The 17,136-nt window shown below is 38.1% G+C and overlaps 1 long non-coding RNA gene across 21 annotated transcripts in view; it reads right to left on the bottom strand.

The window, feature by feature from the left end:
* Positions 1 to 17,136, bottom strand: part of LOC112669807 (uncharacterized) — a 63,490-nt gene that overhangs the window by 37,779 nt on the left and 8,575 nt on the right. For 3 of the 21 annotated variants that reach the window (XR_004818442.2, XR_004818391.2, XR_007405840.1), the window contains exons 1-2: positions 5,542 to 6,233; positions 2,389 to 2,718 (exon numbers count right to left, since the gene is read on the bottom strand). The exons of 3 other annotated variants lie outside the window; for them this stretch is intronic. This is a non-coding gene — a long non-coding RNA (uncharacterized LOC112669807). Of the gene's footprint in view, positions 1 to 2,388; positions 2,719 to 5,541; positions 6,234 to 6,256; positions 9,735 to 17,136 lie in introns of those variants that run through there. 15 more of the 21 variants (XR_007405847.1, XR_007405848.1, XR_004818408.2 and 12 more) reach the window with 14 other exon arrangements.

Genomic DNA, 17,136 nt, shown 5'->3' with positions numbered 1-17,136 from the left:
TTTTGCTTTTAAAAAGCATCCTTGGGATACCAGGGTGGTCAGTTAAGTGTCCGACTCTTGGTTTTGGCTCAGATGGTGATCTCAGGATCACAAGGTAGAGCGCCACTGCTCTCTCTCTTTTATCCAGTCATCTCATCCCTCTGACCCTCCCTGCTAATGCTCTCTCTCTGTAAAATAAATTTAAAAAAAATTTAAAACAAAACACCCTCCCTCAGAGGACAACTCTTCCACAATACTTTTCTAAATTGTCCGAACTGGAACGATTTTCGCCTTTCTATGCTACCTTGTCGTGACCTGCCTGCTTGTCTATTCTCACTGCCTCCTAGTCACTGTATCTCCAGCTGGAGGCTTAACGATCATTAAAACCAGAGTGTGGATCGTGTTTATTATCTGAAGAAACTGTCCTAGTTCAATCTCCTAGTCCTTCTCTGATGGGAGTAAGAGTGGTCAGACTTGAGCTTGTTTCTATGACCAACCTTCTATCTTTGTCCTCATTTAGATAATTCAGTGTATGAGAGGCTATCAAATTGACCTTATCTTGCCCTGATCAGCCATTTTCTGAAACCACCATTCTAAGGCACGAGCTCAGCCAGACCTCCCTAACCTTGATGACCTTGTGGTGTTAGAGCAGTGGTTTCTAACTGGACATGTTTGGCAATGTCTGTTATCACAACCTGATAGGAGAGGGGTGCCACTATTATCTAGTGGGTAGAGCCCAGAGATGCTGGTAAACATCCTACCATGGACAGGACAGCCCCCCTCAACAAAGAATCATTTAACCCAAAATGTGAATGATGTTGAAGCTGAGAAACCCTACTTTAGACTACTGGGCAAATGGCCTTGAACAAATTACTGAATACCTCAATGCTTCAGAATTTTCCTCCATAAACATACAGATATATTTCCTGTATGATTATCACATTACCTAACGCATTTCCTTTGGAACCTTTAGTACTTTGTCATAATTTGTGCAATGGAAAAAAACGTAAATAATTATGCAATTATCTAACTATTCCTTCTTTATTCTATCTATATACCTTGAGGTTGGAAAAATTCTTGACAGTAGTGAATTCCATGTGTATTCATCAAAACTTGGGGGATTCTAAAGGCTTTGATCACATTTTTCTCTTGATTTTTTAATTTTAATTTTTATTTATTTATTTGTTTATTTATTTTTTGCTCTCTTGATTTTTTAAATAAGATTTTTCAATAAAACTTTGTTTTATGGTGGTAAACTAAAATTAACATAAAATTAACCACCTTAACCATTTTTAAGTGTGCACTTTAGTCATATTAAGTACTTCCACATTCTTGTGCAACCATTCTTGCTATCCATCTCCAGAACTCTTTTCATCTTGCAAAATTGAAAAATCTAGATATACTGATTAAACCAAAACTCTTCAATTTCTTCTCCCCCTAAGCGCTGGCAATCAGCATTTTACTTTGTATGTCTATGAATTTAACTACTCTAGGTACTCATATAAGTGGAATCATACAGTATTTGTCTTTTTGTGACTAGCTTATTACACTTAGCATAATATCCTCAAGGTTCATCCATGTTCAGTTCATCCATGCATCAGAATTCCATTTTTTTAAGACTAAATAATGTATTACATTTTATCCAGTCATCTGTCAATAGATACTTGAGTTGCTTCCACCTTTTAGCTACTGTGAATAATGTTGCTGTGAATATGGTGGTACAAACATCTCTTTAAGGCCCTGCTCTCAATTCTTTGGTGCATACACCCAGAAGTGGAATTGCTGAATCATATGGTAATCGAATTTTTAATTTTTTAAGGAACAGCCATATTGTTTTCCTCAAGGCTATCCTATTTTACATTCCTACCAACAGTGCACCAAAGTTCCAGTTTCTCCACATCCTCACTAACCCTTGTTATTTTCTGGTGGTTTTTTTTTTTTTATAGTAGCCATTCTTGCAGGTATGAGGGAGCATCTCACTGCAACTTTGATCTGTATTTACCACATGATTAGTGATGTTGAGCATCTTTGCATGTGTTTATCAGCCATTTGAATACCTTCTTTAGAGAAATGTCTATTCAAGCTCATTTTTTAATTAGGGTGTTTGGTTTTGTTGTTGAGTTTTAGGTGCTCTTTATATAATATTAATATTAATCCCTTAGGGTGCCTGGCTGGTTCAGTCAGCTGATTCTGCTTTTGGCTCAGGTCATGATCTCAGGGTCCTGGGATTGAGCCCCACATCCGGCTCCCTGCTCAGAGGGGAGTCTGCTCCTCCATCTCTCTCTGCCTCCCGCCCCTCCTTGTGCTCTGTCTCTGTCTCTCTCTCAAATAAATAAAATCTTTAAAAAATATATTAATCCCTCATCAGATATATAATTTGCCAATATTCTCTCCCATTCTGTGCATTACCTTTTGATTCTGTTAATACGGTCTATTGGTGCATATAAGTTTTTATTTTATGAAGTATGATTTGTCAATTTTTTTCTTTTATTGCCTGTGCCTTTGGTGTCACATCTAAAAAATCATTGCCAAATCCAACATGAAGCTTTTGTCTTATGTTTTCTTCTGAGAGTTTTATAACTTATCCATGTCCTCCTCTCGTCTGTTTTCAGTGCTTTATTTTTCCAGATAAAGTCTGCAAACTAAAAATGTCCTGGATAAAATACACACAGACGAATCACTTATCTCCAAAGCCTTGCCTACCCAAATATTCACATACATGTGTTAGGGTGTCACTTGCTGCAAGAAATAGAAAAACAATTTCACAAAAGTATAGGAAAATGTGGGTATATTATATAGGCTACATTAATAGCTAAACAAATAAATCTCAAAATGTGAAGCCATTCAAATGAACAAACAAGTTTATGCTTTGCTTATTCAACATCCAAAACAAATATTTCCAATTGCTGGCAGGCTCTCTTCAAAGTAATGATTTAAAGACCAAAACTTCATCATTGTGCCATCTTTAATAGGCTCCATGGCCATTTGCAATCAGCTGTGAGAGGGGACAGAAAGAAAGGACAAACCACATTTTCTTCTTAACCCCTGTGGTTTATAAGTGACATACATAACTTCTATTTCCAAGCCTTTGGCAATACCTAGTTACTTGGCCCTTCCTAGATGCCGATAGCCAGGAAATGAAATCTCTGATAGCAGAGCTGCTTGCCAGTCACTGCTCTATCCCTGCACTGTCCAATATGGTGGCCACCTGCCACAGGAAGCTCTTGAGCACTTGGAATGTGGCTCATTCAAGTCGAGCTGTGCTCAAGTATAAAGTGCATGACAGATTTTGCTATGACTTAGTACGAAAAGAAGGATGTAAATATCCTATTGATAATTTTTATATTGATTATGTATTGAAATGGCAATACCAGGGATACATTGGGTTAAATAAAATAAAAGATTAAAATCAATTTCATCAATTTCTTTTTATTCTTTTACCATAGTTCCTAGAAAATTTTAAATCACATACATGGTTGACATTCTATTTTTATTGGATAGTGCTGCTATGGAAATTAGCCTCTTCTGTTACACAGATTATCTCATAGCATCAAGATACAGAGTAAATCTGGACTGCCCACAGAACTGGAAGAAGAAATCTAAAGCTCTGTGGAATTAGGATGTGTGCTCCCTTTTTTCCTTTCTACCTCGTTTTCCCTCACTGTAGCCACAAGGTCATTGGCTTCTGTCTGGATACCTTCTGATTTTACTCTTTTTTCTCTCTGCCTCTCTCTGTCTTTGTCTCTCTTTCTCTAGCTGTCTCTTTCATCTCTGCTCCAATCAGCTGCTGTCAGGAGGGTGAGGCCAAATGGCTTGCATCCCATTTGCTAGAAGCAATAGGAACAGGTTCTCAGGAAGGGGGCACAGGTAGGTCAGACAAACAGATTGACTTGTTTGCTCACATCATTTACAATGTGTAAATGCTACATGAGCTTGGCAGCTGTCAACATTCCCCAATTTTTACACTTAATAGACTATATTTGCTTGAAGGCCTTTTGTAAGAATTCCGTGTTGAATAGATGACAAATTTAATCTGAGTATATGCTATTTAACTCATGTCATCAACAACAACAACAAAAAAGTAACTAATCTTTCTTTCTGGGGCTTGTCCCAGTGCCCAGAAAGTCAACCCCTCTGACAAGCCTTGAATTTTCAACAGTGTACCTTGGACTCCAGGTATATTCACATAACATCAGATTCACCTCATAGGATTAAGTTTGTCAAACCATAAGCAGAAATTATCTGAGGGTACACAGTTAATAAATGGAGAATATACCCCTAAATATAATCTCCTAGAGGGCTACAACTTTTAAATTTTAGTGCCATTCTCTGGAGTTTAAGAAATGTCTCCAAGGAGCCCCTGTTAGAATATATATACATACAGATGACCTAGAGAGATTATCATATATTTTTATATTCTTGGGAAGCATCTTATGCCAGATATTGCCCTAACGTTATTATCACTTAGTAATTTATCAGAAATGGATGTTTCAGATTACTAACTTCCACCCTGCAAAACAAAAATAAAAACAAAACAAAACAAAAATGGGTCTGGAGGCAATAAAATACAGGGTAGTAACAATTGTTCACAAGAGATTTGGTTAGCTTCAGAGTGTGTCCAGGAAAGACAAACTTCAGTGGGGCTCCTGTAGAGGAATAAGGGACAGTCAAAGGGCAGGCTAGGATTCTGTACATCTGGGAAGGCAGGGAAAGAGGGAAAGAAGGAGATGTTGCAGAAACAGGAGGCAACTGTGTCACAGACACATATTTGCCTCTATCTTCCTGATGAAACTTGAGCTTAGACAATGATATTCTTCTTGCTAAAGGCTATGGGCTTCAAAGTTAGTAGGACTCTCCAAGTCCCTGGGGTTCTTTTGGATTCACCTCAATAAGCAGATGACCTACCAGCAATGAGCTGATGCTTCCTGGGGCATTTTTAGGATATTGGACAGGGCTGACTGTAAGGTGATTTGTTGAGGATGCATGCTTTGCTTTTCTGCCTCCTACAAAACCAGCTCAGAATCCAATGGGTGCAGAGGTCTGCCAGGAGAGATGACCTCCCCTCCAGTACATTTTGTCCGGCCTACCATTTCCCACTAAAATGGAAGATCTACCTCCAAAGAAGTCTAGCCTTTTCCCGAGGGGCATTCTCTTTCCCTGTTCCTGGGTAGAGATGGGGTGAGCAAGCTTCTGCTAGCTATACTTCTCTCTCGGCTTGGAATCCAGACAAATGCCAGAGGGGCATTTGCCAGGGATGGGGAATGAAGTAATATAATCAGCTTAGGTATCTTCCACAATTCATCAATGACTTTGAGGTCTATGCATAAATCTTTACTGAATCATTGGCTTTGTAATTTCTGTAACAAATAGTACTTCTTGGCTCATGTTCCTTCTAGTACATGTTTTAGAAATTAAACGTGTATCTTGCACATATTCACAACATTTGATTAAAACCAGATTATTGGCATTATGAGGAGAGCGATCACTTTTTAGTGTCTTGTATTTGCTAGGATCCTTAGAGCTAAAAACTGAATGAATGAATAAATGAACAAATGAATTTACCTATCTTCTTGGTGTTGTGTTGTTTATGTTGATTGCGCATCTTTGTTACAGTCATTCTTTCAAGGAAGAATAAAGTCTGTTTTACTTCATTCTGTCTAGTAGAAAGCTGTATCAGGGAACCATTTACTAAAAATTATTTGTTAATAAGCAACCGGGTAAAACCACTTAGAAATTTTAGTTGTAGGTGACAAATAACCATTTCCTCTAAAGCACCAACTCCTTTTGTTCTCCTGCTTTATGAAAATAAGTAAAAGGGAGATCACATAGAGATAATAAGTAGTGTTTGCACATAATTATGCCATGTTAAAAAAAAAGAACCCTTTCTCATAACCTATTCATTTTATTTTTAGAGGAACTTCTGAGAAAGAGCTAGCATTATCAGTTGTCTTATTACTAAAAGAGTAACATGGGTCAGAGAGTTGTAGTGTAGTCAAGGGAGCATATCTCTGATGAAACCAGTGGGGTAGGGCTCACTAATTATGATGCGCTACTTCCTTTAACTGTGAAATCTGAATAGAGAATTCTGCATATTGACTCTCAAGTTACAGACTTCAGATTGCAGCCAAAACCACATTTGTCTGACTCCTACACATCCCTCAGATCTCAGTTCAAATGTCTCTTCCTCAAAAAAGCCCTCCCTTTATTCAACAGGCTGGGTCAGTCTTCTTAGGACATGTCCTCATAGCGTTAGACAGCTTTCCTACGCAGTACTTACCACAGTTGCCTCTCATGAGCTTTGCTTGTGGCACTCTTTGATTATTGTCCTGTCTTCTTGGCTAGAGAGCTTGCTGTTTACCAAGGTATTCCTGGAGCTTAGCACACAGTAAGCACTTAATAAATACCATAGCATTAGTGAATAAAGGAACAAATAAGTGTTGAATTTTCAAAATGGAGTCTTAGGAGGTATTCAAAGAAAAGTCCAAACTCTCTGAAAACAAATTTCTATTTTTACTTTTTCTTTGAATTAATGAAATTCAGCATTTAACCTGTGACTTTATAAAGGAAGCATAAAATTAAGTTTTTGGAAAATAAGCTTGAATTATATTATTGATTTATGGTTGTTAAGAAGTGTTTTAACCATCTTTATTTTTATTTATTTTTTAAAAGAGCTATTTATTTTAGAGAGAAAGAGGGAGCATGAGTGGGGGGAAGGGCAAATATAGATGGAGAGAGAGAATCCTCAAGTGGATTCCTCGCTGAGCGAGGAGCCCAACAGAGGACACAGTCCCAGGACTCTGAGATCATGACCTGAGCCGAATTCAAGAGTCAGCCACTTATTGACTGAGCCACCCAGGTGTCCCTTAAATGTTTTTAAATATTTTAAGTAGTCTTTTTGTGTACCTGTATAATTATAGAAATAATGTTACTTAGATTTAACTGAATTCTACTTCTTTGCTACCTTTATTTAAATTTTAAAAATTCTTTATACTTTCTTTATAAAGGCACAGGTTAGGTGCTGAATTTCATTAATGTCTCCTCCTTAATAGCCTGAGTATCCTATGCTTAAGAAAAAAATATTTCACTCATATTATCTATAGCAATTTATTTTATTAAACTGATACTGAGCAAGGAAGAAAGTGGCTGGGAAATTTCAAGAAATAAAAACTCTGTCCTAGAATATATGGATTAAATTTACTGGAAACTTTATCCTACCTCCTACTTGAAAAAGTTTTATAAGGCCAGTAAGACATCTACAATTAAAAAAGAAAAAAACAGTTGACCAATGAAAGAAAGAAAGCCTACAGGTTTTTCTTACTCTGCTTGGTCCATAATAAAAACTAAACATAGAAGTGAAGTATAAGTCATTTAGGTGTGGAGAAAAACAGAAGCTAAAAACAAAACGTGTCTTATTAAAACTCAACATTTTAATGTGGAAGATTATGGTTCATTTTCTTTCATCTTAAATGCTGATAAAATATTTATAGAAAAATGATCATTTTCTTAATTTTTTCATATGCATATGTGTGTTGCTAAGATATCCTTAGACAAAAGAATACCTACATGACCAAGTGCAAAAATTAAAATAAAAAGGATTCTTTTTTTTCAAAGGGAAATTCTTGAGACAATTTTCTTAATATAAAGACTCTGGTAATAGGTAAAAAGTGGCTGGGATCTTTAAATAAGAGATTCAGAGCAAGCCCAGCAGATTGTTTGGGGAGAATAAAAAAGGATGGAGACCAGGAATGTAACTAGACTAAGAAATAAGCAAATCTATGGATTTATAGACAGAAGAATTGGCTTCCCTAAATAGGAGTCTCTTCCCTGGTAAGCTGTAATTTCCTACTCGTGTTATTTAGCTTAACAGTAGAATTTTACCTTAATCAAAATTTAAGTAGGCTTACTAAAATTCTTGAGTGCTTTGTTTTGGTGAATTCCACAGTTACTATGATGCTGATTCACAGGAGTATGACATAAATGATACATAATGCTAGAAAATTGAGTTTAAAACACACACTTCTCTTTTATATTCTCATTCCCATAATAGAATAGAAAATCCAGTCTGATGCTGCTGTGTTACTGACACTTCAAATAAGATTTAATTAGTTTCTCTGACAAAGCAGTAAATCTTTAAATTAAAGAGTTCAGGAATGCTTAGCCCCATAAATTCTCTAAGGAAATTTAAATAGGAATAATAAGTTTTAAACACATCTTTCTTGGTGCTTTCCATGAGGCAGCCGATGTTGGTCCTTGACAAATGGTGAGCATAAATATACCTTGAATCTGTAAGAATCCAATTTCAGGCACTCAGTAAAATAAAGCTCCAGTGTTAAGGAATTAGAAGTCAACTTACAAAAAATGATATAGATAAAATACCGATGAATAAATGTCATAGTCTTCTCTAACAATAGCCAATATTTACTAAGTGCTTACAAAACACTGTGGCCTGTTTTAAGTGCTTTACATAGATTATTTCTTTAATCCTTCTATAAACACTATGTAGTTGGTGCTATTATAATTTCCATTTTGGAGATGAGGAAACAGCAGCATAACCAGGTTGAGTGACTCCCCAAAAATACAGTGCTAGAGGATGTCTATAGCAAAGGCTGTGGATATGCCAACTATATCCCCTTGGGCCTTATCAATGTAATGTACACTGAGGCCTCACTTCTGCCAGGGCCTGCTGCAGCCCACTCTGTGCTATACGCAAGACAGGCCAGAAAATCCAGAGGTAGAATTTGTACTGACCTCCACCCAGGAGCTCTCAATCAATGATGGGTTGGTGTTTGGTATATGATATCCCAGGCAGGTCCCTCACTCCTCAGGCAGGATAACTCAGAAACAAAAGTACTCTATTGGCTACAGGAGTTCCCAAGGAAAAGTAACTTTTTTGCTATACACAGCCATAACTTGCTTGAAAAATTCATTACTTACTGGCTGTTTCTCCTTCCCTTTCTTATTTCCTCAATCCTTACTAATGATTACTGGGATTACCTCCCAAATATACTATTTTTACTCATATCCTTATCAGAGAGTCTGTTTCTGGGGAATTCAAAATAAAAGAGAGGATTTGAAGCCAGACACTCTGCCACAGTGTGTGTTTAATCACTATAATACACTACTCATTCTCCCCCCAAATGGCATATGTTTTGTAAAAAATGGTCTCAAGACATGATAGGAGGAAAAATCTTTGTTTCCATTTTGCATCTCAACTTCTTGTCAAGAACTGTGAAGGGTCTGAGATTTTACTTTCCTTGCCAGCAAACAAACTGGCATGCTGTTGTTTGATGAAGGCTGGGAGAAAACACAAGACTCCTGGGTCAGAGACAAGAGACTGTGCTACACATAGCAAGAGCCAGAGAATTCACATTTGCACCTCAGGTTCCTGAGGTTCACTTCCCACAGGCAACATGGACAAGACCGTATAGATAATTGTACGTGCAATGGACTATGTTATGGGAGAAAACCACTGGGGTTAGAAACCCAAATTTTTTATGGTAGACAATAGGCAGGCCTGCTCTTTGCTCCAGAGACACTGTCTGTCTTTCAAGGCTGTTAACTGTACAAAAATCTTTTGAAAAGATAGTCCATAGTAAAGGTAATCAATACCTCACTTGAAAGGTATGCCAGTATACAAGAGACCCATGGAGAATTGTCTTCTATGTTTTGAAAATAAAAGTTCATGGTTTCATCATACAATGGAAACATAATTATGCCTTACAGAAAATGGCAAAACCAAACAAATGACAAAAGTTTAAAAATTGTTTACTATCTTGTTCTTAGTTTTTATGTCTTTGTTGTTTTGCTGTCAAGTCCTAAATACATTTTCCTTTGATGCCCACAATAATCCTGTCAGATAAGTATTTTATAGCTGGTGAGGAAATGGCTCAGAAGATCAGGAGCTTCACTGACACTCATCTAGTTACACACGCAAAAAGAGATAAACCGGGCAGCCTGGGTGGCTCAGTGGTTTAGTGCCGCCTTCGGCCCAGGGTGTAATCCTAGAGACCCAGGATCGAGTCCCACGTCAGGCTCCCTGCATGGAGCCTGTTTCTCTCTCTCTCTCTCTCATGAATAAATAGATAAAATCTTAAAAAAAAAAAGATAAACCGAAGACTTCTAACTCCAAAGTTGCCAAATATTAGACTAGTAGCACTAGGGTAGATGGACAGCTGCCTGGAACTTAAAACCTAAAAGATTTTGTGGATCCCTTCATTTTTTTTCATGCCACACATGTCCTTGCCAGAATTTTGGGAAATAGTGTTAGAGATGAGTTCGGGTAAAGAGAGAGATGCAAGCAGAGGAAAGGATGTACACATGTCTTTTTTCTTGTTTAATGGTCAAGTTCCCTCATCTATGTTCATTTTTTTTTTCAAGTGGTTTGCATGGTGTAAATCAGTCACTGCTTAAACTAAAATAAAAATAAAAAGGTTTCAGAAAAGTCGTGGGTTTGGAATTGAGCTATGAAAAACAAAATTCCAGAATTATCAGAAGGGGTAGCACTTTCACTCAAATGGATGCAATCCATATGATTTCAGAATTTCATGCATTTTTTCCACCAGGGGGACATGCATAATTTAAGTACATTCAAAAGCCCAAGATGCATTGTTGGACATACTGTTTACAGCATCAGGGTGCCATTGATTATGACACATATGATACTCACAAAAAGCATATAGATGAAATTCTACTACCAATTATATTAAAGTGCATTATGGAAATTTGTTACTTAAAGGAATCCTATAGTAAATCCATTTTGTAAAAAAAAACAAAAAACAAAACCCAACAGCCCTTAGAGACACATTATGATTAGTGACAAAAGCCTTGGCCAAAGAGTAGAAATTCTGGGATTTTAGCACTACTGATTCTTTGTGTCTTGCACATGGGGTAGGAAACTAAACTGGATAATCTCTAAATGTCCCCAAATCAGATTTCCCTTTCCTGGAGCTCAGTGATTCAGACAGATGTGGTTTGACTCTCAGTTGTGGTTGTTTACCAGATACACAGTCTCCAAAGTTAGGGAAACTTCTACACTTTTTCTTAACCTGTAAAATAAAGATAGCAATACATACTCTAAACAATACTAATTAAATTAGATAACACTTACTAAACACTTTGTCCACTGCCAGGCACATACTAAGCACTTAATAATTTGCAATCAATATCATCGTTAATTCTATATTTTCACGTATCGAATTCATTTCCTGTGAGACCATTCTTTTCAATAAAGTCTGACTATAAGTAATTTAATCCAACGTATTCATGTTTTTCCAAAACTTTATTGAAATTTTTCAAAGCTGCGATAAAGTTGAAAAAACTATGCAGTGAATATCTGTATACCTACCACCTAGATCCTAGAATTAACATTGCACTAAGAGTGTTCTCACATATCTGTCTACCTGTTCCTGTAGCCATCCAACAAACTTGTTTTTTTAAGATTTTATTTATTTATTCATGAGAGACACAAAGAGAGAGAGAGAGGCAGAGACACAGGCAGAGGGAGAAGCAGGCTCCATGCAGCGAGCCCGACATGGGAATCGATCCTGGGTCTCCAGGATCACGCCATGGGCTGAAGGCGGCGCTAAACCACTGAGCCACCTGGGCTGCCCCCGACAAACTTTTTTTAATGCATTTCAAATGCAGTGGGAAATATCAGTGCACCTCTTTCCTAAATATATCAGCCTGCATATGTTAAACAGAGTCCAGGATTTGTTTGTGGCTCTTTTTTTTTTTTTTTTTTTTTTCTGTTTGAGGTAAAACTCAACATATAATGAAAATATACATTTATTTTTTATATTTTAGGGTGATTTAAATATTCCAAATTCAGATGAATAGATAAAGATATTATACACACACACACATACACACACACACAATGGAATATTACTCAGCCATCAGAAGAGACAAATACCCACCATTTGCTTTTATGTGGATGGAACTGAAGGTTATTATGCTGAGTGAAATAAGTCAATCGGAGAAAGACAATTATCATATGACTTCACTCATACGTGGAATATAAGAAATAGTGAAAGGGATGATAAGGGAAAGGAGAGGAACTGAGTGGGAAAAATTAGAAAGGGTGACAAACCACGAGAGACTCCCTAACTCTGGAAAACAAATAAAGGGTTGCGGAAGGGGAGGTGGGTAGGGAAATGGAGTAACTGGGTGACAGGCAATGAGGAGGCACTTGATGGGATGAGTATTGTGTGATATACTATATGTTGGCAAATTGAATTTAAATTTTTAAAAATGTAAAATAATAATAATAAATATTCCAAATTGACTCTTGTGATGACTTCAATATTCAAAATCAAATCACCAATTATATTTGCTATAACCTGTAACATGCATTGGAATGCCTTACAGAGAGCAATCTTACCTTCTAGGCACCCTGAACCATAACAAGTTTCCCTTTGATGTGGGTGGGCATCACCCAATTGATGAGGGCCAGAATAAGCAAAGATAGAGGAAGAATGAATTTATTCTCTTTTTCTGCTGGGACGTTCATTTGCTCCTGTTCTTGGACATCAGCACTCCTGGTTCTTGGGCCTTTGGACTCAAAATGAATTATACCACTGGCTTTCCTGGTTCTCTAGCTTACAGATGGCACATCAAGGGACTTCTCGGCCTCCATTAATAATGAGCCAACTGCTTATAATAAATCTATCTACCTACCAACTAACCTACCTACTTTTCTCCTATTGGTCCTGTTTCTCTGGAGAACCCTGATTAATATCACCTCATTCCCAAGTTCTATTTATTTATGCATTCATTCATTCATTCATTCATTTTTATTAATGAGAGACACAGAGAGGCAGAGGGAGAAGCAGGCTCTCCTGTGGGGAGCCTGATGTGGGACTCATCCCAGGACCCCAGGATCATGACCTGAGCCAAAGGCAGACACTCAGCCACTGGGCCATGCAGATGGCCCAGGTTCTTGTCATTTAGAGTTTAATTGTATATTGTACTAAACACATTAGCACACATTGAGAGCTTTTTCAAAGCAGAAGGTGGTCCAGCAGGTGGTCAGGAGCATGGGTAATGCAGCCACACACACTTCCCACCAGGGTTCTGTTGCCTACTAGTTACATACATGACCCTGGGCAAACCACATTACACCCACCCCTACCCCACTCCCCGCCCCATGCACCAGAGTGTTGGGCCTAGACATGTGTTGGTCTCTCCAAGTGCAGAGAACTCAGAGTAATACCAAAAAAGTACTACTTTTTAATTCTTCAACTTTTAGGAGCTTTGTCCTGCTCCCCCATGTGGAATAGAGCATGTGAAATAGGCGATTCAACAGAAAAATAACAGAGTTGTGAAATGTGCAGACCCTAGAACTAGACAAACTTGGAACTAAGGGCTTGAATCCCTCTCTCATGATTTACATATGTGGCACCCTTAGGCAAATTACTTAATTTTTCTCAGATATGACAAGTTACTTTGGTTCACTCAGATAGGACTCTGATCTGTAAGATGAGAAAAACAGTGAAATGAGAGCAGACATTTACTAAGTGCTTGTTATTTGCAAGGTGCTAAGGGCAAGTGATAATTTTCTTTTAAGATTGTATTTATTTATTAGAGAGAGCACAAGCAGGGAGAGCCAGAGGGAGAATCAGGCTCCCCGCTGGGCAGAGTCTGTGGGATTCTGTTCTGGGACCCTGGGATCATGACCTGAGCCAAAGGCAGATACTAACCAACTGAGCCACCCAGGCGGCCAACAACTAAGGCTTCTTACTTCATTTAATTCTGCCAACAGTCTAATGAGGTAGGTACTGTTATTATACCCTCTTCATATAGGAGTACCCAGATCATTCAGCTAATTAGTATGGAGCCTGGGGTCAAATCCAGAGCTCTTTGTCTCTGCATGGGACAAGATTGCCAGGAAAACAAAGTGAGAAAAATTGAGTAGTGAAACAGGCATACATGTAGTAAATGTTTAGCATTAGCCCTCCTTTCCTCTGCAAAAGTGTAATCAAATAAGAACTCCCAGAAAATGTACTTTAGAATTTTTTTTACTTGTAGGAACTTAGTGAATGTAAAAAAAGGGGTGGAGGGTAATAAATTAAGAATAGATCTGACCTAAAGTATGAACTCCTGTTCCCAAGGAGAAGTCTCCTTGTTAAACCAGCTCTTTACATCTTTGGGAGACACATACACCTTTACTATCAATCAGTGAAGATGGGATCATGAGTTTGAAATATTCCAGAATGATCAACAAACATTTCCACATCAAGTAGTAACATTTGAGCTAAAAATCCCAATACAAAGTTCTCACATATCCACTCATTTCCTTGAGGAGGGGCTAAAATGAACCCAAGGTTATAGTTCATTCTTAAGAGATGTCTTTATTAACTTCCATTGGAATGTGGAGAGGAGCCAATCTCTTGTTCACAAAAAGGCAGTGAAAAAAAGAATCTCAGGATCCCCCTCACAAAGTAGACTGGCAGAAGAGGAGCTCCCAGGAGGACACAGACTCTTCTCCTGAGAGTTTTAATTTGATGCCCATCAATTGGCTCAAATAGGGCCCGTATGTGATTCCATTGATCACATTATCTTCCCATGTGCTTTACATAGAAACCCATGTATTGCTGGGAATACAGGCAAAATGGTAAAGAAGTTGCTTTCCCCTTTTTAAAGATCCTATCTAGGGAATTTGCTGGTCTCCAGGTACACTTAGTGTCTATGATGTAATAATTAATGCTAAGGTGTTGGAGGCTTACTGTAGTCTTCTTCCCACAGCATTTACATCTGAAAAGACATAATGCTTTATCTGGTAGTGCAACTGTTGACTTTGGGCCTAAAAGTGGAGTGTTACTTGGTTGAGACAGCACAGTGCTTTTCACAACCTATCTCATATCTTACTATCTTGCTCACTTAAGCAGATGGCTAGTTTAATCTCTGTTTTCGTGCATTTGGCTTGTTTCATTTTGTTTTTAGAGGGGAGAATTTGGAGGGTCAAGGGGCCTCTTCAGCACCTGTCACATTGCCTTATATGAGCAACCACCTGTCCTCATCTGCTATGGCTACCCTTGTCTCGAGATCTCATGAAAGCAGGGAGCAAAGAATAAGTTATCTCCAGCACCTCTGAAAGAGAAGCTAACACTACCAGAAAGGAGGGTGTAGGTGTCTATGTAAATGTGCATGTCTATGCTACCTTTTTGAAACAAACTGTACCTTTCTGTGGGTCCTTCATTCTTCTCTTTGATCTCCTTATTACGTTTAAGAAATATTCTTTCAGTGTGTTTTGGGGACTGAGATCATGCTCCCTTTATTAACAAAACACCCTATTATTCACACAGACACACACACACTTCCCACCATACTTCTCAAACTCATTAATTCCCATATAAAGTCTCTTCAGAGATAAATGAAAGTGCGCTGTACTAACAGTGGTAGTAGTAGACTCTCAAGATCTATTCTACCCCAGTGATTAGTATAAACTCCGCCCATTTGCCCTTGCCACTGTGTGGGTTAAAAAAGACATATAACTTAGTCTTGGCCAGCGAGCCATGAGAGAGTCTCCTGAGTTGCTTCTGGGAATAGTTTCCTAGCTGGTAACACAAAGCCCTAAAGAAGAGATAGTCAGTCTCTCTTGTCTTCTAGTCTGGACTTTGCTGTGTCTGGTGAAGCAATACCCATAATGGGCTACCGCTGCTTTCGCCTGTCCTAGGGCAGGGCCGTGAGAATTGCCACAGAGCTGGGCCAGAGCCCTGGTGGACCATGCCTGGAACCCATACTAATTCTGGACTGCTTTCACATGAGATAATAGATTCGATTACTGCGTATGCCAATGAGTTAGGTTTTCTGTTACTGGAAGCAAAAAATAATTTAGCTAATTCAGATGCACTATTTTTATGAATAATTTTAGTTGTTAATAGTCATCTAATTTCATAGATTTCCTCAGATGCTCATCTACTTGATTGCTTTGATATAACCATCTGATAACTGCTAATCTTCTTTGAGTTCAAACTACATGCCAGGTATTGATATAGAGGACGGTCTGCTGGCTTGTTTTAAAAAGTGATGTTGTTATATTCAGTTAATGTGTAATCCTTCCCTCTTCCTTCCCACAGTCACTTGCTGTCGTATATCACTGGTTAGTGTCACTTTAGGTGCTATTTGTGTTAATTCACCAAAAGCTGAGGGTGAATGAGTTGATCCAATAAGAGACACGTGGACCATTTCTTTGGCTTCTAAAAGTCTGGATACAATTATGGAAAGAACTGCCTTCTTATCAGTAGACAAAAATTTTTCAGCTAATATAGCATCATACATTGATCAAAATCTTAATGATGAATTTAATTTGCCATGTGTTTATTTTTCAGTCACCGTCATGATGTAAGGCCCAACTTAGCTGTCCTCTTGTATATGACAAAAGCAACATGGCAGTGGGAAAGGGAATGCAGAGGCAAAATGAAAAATTGAACCATATGTTATTTATACATTCAAAGTTTATCATTTGTGTATTTTAGTAAGAAAGAAGGCGGTGTAAGAAAGATCATGAGAAATGATAGGATCCATTGCTTTGTGTGTTTATTTTTAAAAGTCCCTTATTAAACCTTAAAATAAGCATAATAGATTGAAAGTTTTCATTCTAGAGTTGTGGTGAAATCAAATATCAAAGTACAGAGAGGGTGTCTGAGTAATTTAAAGCTTGTTAGAGATGTTGACCTAATTTGAAAGCCAAAGCAGAATTCCCATCATTGCTGCTTCATTTCATTTGGTTTTAGGGGGCTTGCTGCTCCTCAGTCTATGAGGATAGATGACTCAGGAACTTCCTCCACAGAGAAGAGAAATCTAGTGAATTGGCCCTATAGAAGCAAAAGTTGCAGGTAAGATGAATGGGATTGGAAAATGACATAATTGAGAGGATGGAAGTCCCTGTACCAGGTACAGATGATAGGGAAGTAGCCATATAGGGGGCATGGGTCTGGGCACTGGAAATTAGATGGAGCAAACTGAGTGTTGTGGTGACTGCATGAATGCAGAAACTAGTAAACACTTGTTTGACATTTATCAAACCTAAGGAGTCAAAATGGTATTAGCGGGGTGCCTGGATGGCACAGTCGGCTGAGCGTCAACCCTTGGTTTGAGCTCAGGTCATGATCTAGGGGTCATGAGATCAAGCCCCATATCGGGATCCGTGCTCAGCCC

The sequence above is a fragment of the Canis lupus genome, chromosome 25, assembly GCF_003254725.2.
Source record: "Canis lupus dingo isolate Sandy chromosome 25, ASM325472v2, whole genome shotgun sequence".
NCBI classification, from domain to species: Eukaryota; Metazoa; Chordata; class Mammalia; order Carnivora; family Canidae; genus Canis; species Canis lupus.
The sequence above is the reverse complement of the archived record's forward strand: the minus strand, read 5'-3'. Positions and strand labels throughout refer to the sequence as shown.